Consider the following 7,310-nt stretch of genomic DNA (forward strand, 5'->3'; position numbering starts at 1 on the left):
ATGCCAAGTCTCTGCCCTCAATCCGGTATTTTCATATTAAGTCAAAAATTCCTGGCGAAATTGTATGTTCTCTTAATTCGTGTTTAATGACAAGCAAAATAAACTAACATAGCTGGCGATTTAACTGAAAGTTTTCTATTCCTGTAAACCAACGTAGCTGACCTGTTTTTTGACTCACACAGACAGTGGACAGGCTGGCTGCTGTTAGCCCATGCCTCTCATCTCGCAACGACCTGCATGAGATACCTTTGTTGAACATAACGGTCTCATGTTAACACAGAGTTCGACCAGAGCCACCTCAAACGCTCACGTTTCTTTTTGACTTCATGTCTTACTCTTTTAAATATATGATACTCTCCTGCCAGTTAAAGACAGTCATTAAATGTCTTTAATATTTATTTCAGATATTCTATTCATATAATGAAAATAGATGCAAAGAAACGTCGGGCTGGGTGTTGTCAATACATTTTGTCACGTAGGCTGCAGCTGTAAATCATACATCGTTATGCCTACTGGCTCGCTAGAAAAAAAACAAAAACCTATCGTTGAAAAATCAGTTGAAGGAAGAAAAATATAAAAGTTCCACTTTCTGCCAATAAATGGAATCCCCGTATCAGAAATGGGGGGAAGTTACAGCGACGCAGTTAGTCTGTGAGTAGAATAGATTGTGTAGACAACTTCACTGTTTCCACAAAGGAACCAAAAATGTGCTTTTTAACAGGACTTGGTCAGTGTAATGATATAAATGCTAGCATTCGATTATGGTCAACGGTACCGAAAATGCCCGTTGCACCAGCCATCATAACAAATGTCCCAATATAGGATCGATTTAAACCTCTATATATTTTTATTTCACGTTGACAGTGTAGGCTATTATGTGTATTCCGACGCGAATTACATTTAATTGGGTTACGGCATTCACTTCAATCGAATGAAGTCAAATAGAAACGGCTCGAAATCCTTAATAAGGCTTCTTGGTTTTCAAGCTAACTTTCCGAACAGCTGTTTTGTATTGAGTCCTTAAAATGCTACAACACGGTTTTTTATAAACCAAATAACATTGAACGTCATTGCAAGATATGCATTATATGTGTTAATCTTTGAAATATATGATACTTTCCTACCAGTAAAAGCCTGTCTTTTATTTTAGTTATTCAATCCATATAATTAAGGTGGATGAGAAAAAACGTTGCTGTGGGCTGGGTGTTGTCAGTACATTTTGTCACGTAGGCTGCCGCTGTTACTCATACATCGTTATGGTTACTGGCTCGCAAAAAGAAACAAAACTTGTATTTGAGAAATCACTTGAGAAACAATACCAAGTTTTGCCAGTAGATGGCAGTCGCGTATTAGAAATGGGAGAGTCATTTGCGACTTGCCTTGAAGTTTTAAGACTGGATATAATGAGTCTCCAGCGAAAATAGTGAACTATTATTGCTTAATGGATGTGATGACACTCCAACAATGAACATATATGAAAAGTTGTAGCCTCAAAATCAGGCAATGTAGAATTTAATACCTTTTTGAAATGATTTAATACATAATTGTATTAAAACATGAACTGTTTGGGCAGCATTACAAGTTAATTTTAAGGCTGACCATAGCCATACCATTCCAAGATATTAAAAATCAGTTCATAGTTGTGTGTCAGGGCTATAATATCATGCTGACCACATTTTGTGTGAATGTGATGAACCCCCTAGGAAGAGTATTTCAAAGTTTGGTACGTGAAAAAACACTTAAAAACACACAAAATCCAAAATAGCTCACTTCCTGTTGGGAAAAGTTAAGGGATGCAAATGAGAAATGTGTGTGTCTTGAGGAGACCCTTATGTCAACCAGACGTGGTGCATTTACGTGAAAGTATATGTCCACAATATTAGAAAAAAGCCATAGGGGGCGCTGTGTAGCCACGCCCAGATGAATGTGGATATGGATGTGATTGCACTCCAAAAGTGAATATATTTGTAAAATATCAGCCCGATCAGATGATGTAGAACGGAATTAAGCCCACTTCCTGTTTTTGGGCGTAACATGTGTATTATACGCCTCGCCATTGCCAAACCGTTTGAGATATCAAAAATCCTTTCGTCATTTAGGGTCAGGACTATTCTAAGATCATGATGACTACATTTGGTGTGAATGTGATGAATACCCTAGCAGGAACGCATACAAACATGATAAAAACCTCACTTCCGTTGCCAGATGGTGGCGCTATAACATTGATTTCTTCTTGGTATATGGATGTGATTACACTCTAACAGTGAACATATTTGTAAAATATCAGCCAGATCAGACAATGTAGACCATGAATTTATGGCTACTTCCTGTTGGCGCGGCGTGACATGAAAATTTTACGCCTCGCCATGACCATACCGTTTGAGATATCAAAAATATCCTTTGGAATTAGTATCATGACTATCCTGCGACCACTTTGACCACATTTCCTGTGAATGCAATGAACCCCCTAGGAGGAGTACTTAAAAGTGTAGTACGTGTAAAATGCACAAAATTCAAAATGGCTGACTTCCTGTTCACATATTTGATTTGATGCAAATGAGAAATGTGTTTGTCCAGAGGAGGCCCACATGCATACCAAATTAGGTGAAGGTAGCTCAAAGTGCCTGTCCACAATAGAAGACAAAGCATTAGGGGGCGCTGTGGAGTCCCTCGGCCACGCCCAGGTCTGAGCATCTGATCCATCCTGACAGCCAACACTTCTCATGTGTGTGCAAAATTCCGTGAGTTTTCATCCATGGCAAGCACCTCAAAAATGCAAAATACATTGAAAAAAAAGAGAATAATAATTATAGGGGGCGCTGTCTAGCCACGCCCCAATTGATATGTATATATTTCATATTGTACTCCAACAGTGAACATATTTGTAAAATATCAGCCAGATCGGACGATGTCAAAAAAAAAGTCATTTTTTTGAACGCAATATGTGTACTGTACGACTCGCCATTTCCATACCGTTTGAGATATCAAAAATCCCTTCACAGCTTATGGTCATGACTATCCTAAGATCATGCGGACCACATTTCGTGTGAATGTGATGAATGCCCTAGCAGGAAGGCATACAAATATGATAAAGACCTCACTTCCTGTTGCCAGATGGTGGCGCTATAACATTGACCCGTTCTTGGGATATGGATGTGATTATACTCCAACAATAAACGTATTTCTAAAATATCAGCCAGATCAGACAATGTAGACCATGAAATTACGGCCACTTCCTGTTGGCGCCGCGTGACATAAAAATTCTACGCCTCCCCAGGACCGTCCCGTTTGAGCTATCAAAAATATCCTGGCAATTTAGCATCATGAATAGCCTGAGACCATTCTGACCACAGGTGGTGTGAATGTGATGAACCCCCTAGGAGGAGTACTTAAAAGTGCAGTACATGTAAAACGCACAAAATCCAAAATTGCTGACTTCCTGTTTATATATTTGATTAGATGCAAATTATAAATGTTTTTGTTCCGAGGAGTGCTATATGCGTACTAAATTTTGTGAAGGTAGCTCAAAGTGCCTGCCCACAATAGATGACAATGCGATAGGGGGCGCTGTGGAGTCTCTCGGCCACGCCCAGCTTTGAACATCTAAGCAATCCTGAAGGTCCTCATTTCTGATGTGTGTGCAAAATTCCCAGACTTTTTATGCCTGGCAAGCACCTCAAAAAGGCCCATTTGCATATAGAAAAAAGAATAATAATAATAATAATAATAATAATAATAATAATAATAATAATAATCTTTACAATAACAATAGGGTCCTTCGCACCCTACGGTGCTTGGGCCCTAATAATAATAATAATAATAATAATAATAATAATAATAATAATCCTTCCAATAACAATAGGGTCCTTCGCACCCTACGGTGCTTGGGCCCTAAATATAGCTGCAAGCAGCAATGAACGGGCCCAAGCACCATGGGCGCAACCGCCTTGGTGGCACAGTTGTGCCAATGACATGCTTAACAATATGTACACACTTTGGAAATAATCACCTTCCTTGGCAATGTATAGTGTGCACAGGAATTCCCCTTTTATCAATGAAGATGTTGGTGTTGCTATTGGAATGCATCAATGACATAAGACTAACTTCCTGTTGCCAGATGGTGGCGCTATAATATTGAGCCGTGTATGGTTTTTTAATTTGATTACACTCCAATAATAAATCTATTTCAAAATTTTCAGCCACATCGGAAGATGTTGAGTGAAATTAAGGTCAATTCAATGTTCTAGTTTCCAGATGGTGGCGCTATAACATTGAGTCATTTTTGGAATATGGATTTAATTACACTCCAACAATATACATATTTCTAAATTTTCGGCCACATCGGAAGATGTCGAGTGAAATTAAAGCCACTTCCTGTTGCCAGATGGTGGCGCGATAACATTGAGTCATTTTTGGGATATGCATTAGATTATACTCCCACAACAAACATATCTGTGTAATATCAACCAGATCAGACCATCTAGAATGAAATTACGAACACTTCCTGTTGCCGCGGCGAGACCTCAAATTGTACGCCTCGCCATAGCCGTACCGTTTGACATATCAGAAATATCCTTTTAATTTAGCATCAGGATTATCCTGAGACCATTCTTACCACATTTGGTGTGAATGTGATGAACTCCCTAGAAGGAGTATTTCAGAGTTTGGTACGTGTAAAAACACTTAAAAACACACAAAATCTATAACATTGACTTCTTCTTGGGACATGGATGTGAGTATACTCACACCATGAACATATTTGTAAAATATCAGCCAGATCAGACAATGTAAACCACAAAATTATGGCCACTTCCTTTTGGCGCGGCGTGACATAAAAATTGTACGCCTCGCCATGACCATACCGTTTGAGATATCAAAAATATCCTGGCAATTTAGAATCATGACTATCTTGAGACCATTCTTACCACATTTGGTGTGAATGCGATGAATCGCCTAGGAGGAGTACTTAAAAGTGTAGTACATGTGAAAACGCACAAAATTCAAAATGGCTGACTTCCTGTTCGCATATTTGCATCAATGCGAATGAGAAATGTGTTTCAATTGAGGAGCCACACATGCATACCAAATTAGGTTCATGTAGCTCAAAGTGCCTGCCCACAATAGACAACAATGCAGGGGGGGGGGGGGTCAGTGCAATAGGGGGCGCTGTGGAGTCCCTCGGCCAAACCCCGGTCTGAGCATCTGATACATCCTGACGGCCACCACTTCTGATGTGTCTGCAAAATTTCAAGACTTTTTAGCAAGGGCAAGGCCCTCAAAAATGCCCATTTGACGGAAGAGAAAGAATAATAATAATAATAATAATAATAATAATAATAAATATAGCTGCAAGCAGCAATGAACGGGCCCAAGCACCATGGGCGCATCCGCCTTGGTGGCATAGTTGTGCCAATGACATGTTTCACAACATGTACACACTTTGGAAATAATCACCTTCCTGGACAACGTATAGTGTGCACAGGAATTCCCCTTTGATCAATGAAGATGTTGGTGCTGCTATTGGAATGCATCAATGATATAAGCCTCACTTCCTGTTGCCAGATGCTGGCGCTATAATATTGAACCATGTATGGTTTTTGAATTTGATTACACTCCAATAATAAACCTATTTCTAAATTCTAAGCCACATCAGAAGATGTTGAGTGAAATTAAGGCCGCTTCCTGTTGCCAGCAGGTGGCGATGTGACATTGAGCATTTATTGGAACATGGATGTGATTATAATCCAACATGAAACATATCTCTAAAGCAGGGGTCACCAACACGGTGCCCGCGGGCACCAGGTCGCCCCCAAGGACCACATGAGTCGCCCGCAGGCCTGTTCTAAAAATAGCACAACTCACGAGTGAGCTGCATCTAAAATTTAATTTTATTCTGTTGCTATTTTTTTTTAATCACACTTGCATTTATATAGATTTAAAAATGACAATATCTTAAAAATATGTTTACTATCCATGAAGTTGAAAAGTTTAGGTGAACTCTGACCTACTCTAGTTCAAAGGTCAGTATTGTGCACGTGACAAAACAAACTGGTAGCGCTTAGTATGACTCAGTACCCATGAAGTAGCTCTCAGTTTCAAAAAGGTTGGTGACCCCTGCTCTAAAGCGTCAGCAAAATCAGACGATGTGAAATGAAATGAAGCCACACTTCCTGTTCCCAGGAGGTGGTGCTATGCCATTGAGCCTTTATTGGGATATGGATGAGATTACATTCCAAAAATGAACATGTTTCAGCCACATGAGACAATGTAGAATGAAACAAAAATAACTTCTAGCTTGAACATTGTGATAACATGCTACAGTCCTGTATGGAGAGCAGAGATTAATTAATTTCCATAGTTTTTTCACGGGGAGGCACAATTTATGCTTGAAAAGTCATTAGGCTATAGATATGCACTCAAAATAAAACCATTACCTTCAAGAAACTGTTCAATTTTATTGTGGCTGCACCGGGGATGGAACCGCTGAATTTGCATGCCTTAATCCACCACCCGAACCATTACGCTGCACTGCACGCTGATACACGGGTGCCATCTATTGGCCAAAAGTTGTATGTTTCCTTTTATCTTGGTTAAATAATTTCTCTCCGAAGTGTCGGATAATATTGCATGAAACGTCTAGTTAGCCAGCATCATTCTTTTCCATTTCACCGGTAATTATGCTGCCTGAAACGCATTTGTTCAGCCAAATCTAAAAGAGATGCCAACTCTCTGCCCTCAATACAGTATTTTCATATTAAGTTACCATTCCTAGCGAAATTGTATGTTCTCTTAATTCGTGTTTAATGACAAGCCTAATACACTAACATAGCTGGCGATTTAACTGAAAGTTTTATATTCATGTAAACCAACGTAGTTGACCTGTTTTTTGACTCACACAAACAGTGCACAGGTTGGCTGCTGTTACCCCGTGCGTGTCATCTGGCAACGACCTGCATGCGATACCTTTGTTGAACATAACGGTCTCATGTTAACACAGCGTTCGAGCAGAGACACCTCAAACGCTGACGTTTCTTTTTGACTTCATGTGTTCATCTTTTAAATATATGATACTCTCGTGCCAGTTAAAGCCTGTCTTTAAGTCTTTAAATGTGTTTAATATTTATTTTAGTTATTCAATTCATATAATGAAAATAGATGCAAAGAAACGTCGGGCTGGGTGTTGTCATTACATTTTGTCACGGAGGCTGCAGCTGTAAATCATACATCGTTATGCATACTGGCACGCTATAAAAATAAAAAAAACCTATCGTTGAAAAATCACTTGAAGGAAGAAAAAAATGAAAGTACCA

The sequence above is a fragment of the Conger conger genome, chromosome 3 (genome assembly GCF_963514075.1).
Source record: "Conger conger chromosome 3, fConCon1.1, whole genome shotgun sequence".
NCBI lineage: Eukaryota > Metazoa > Chordata > Actinopteri > Anguilliformes > Congridae > Conger > Conger conger.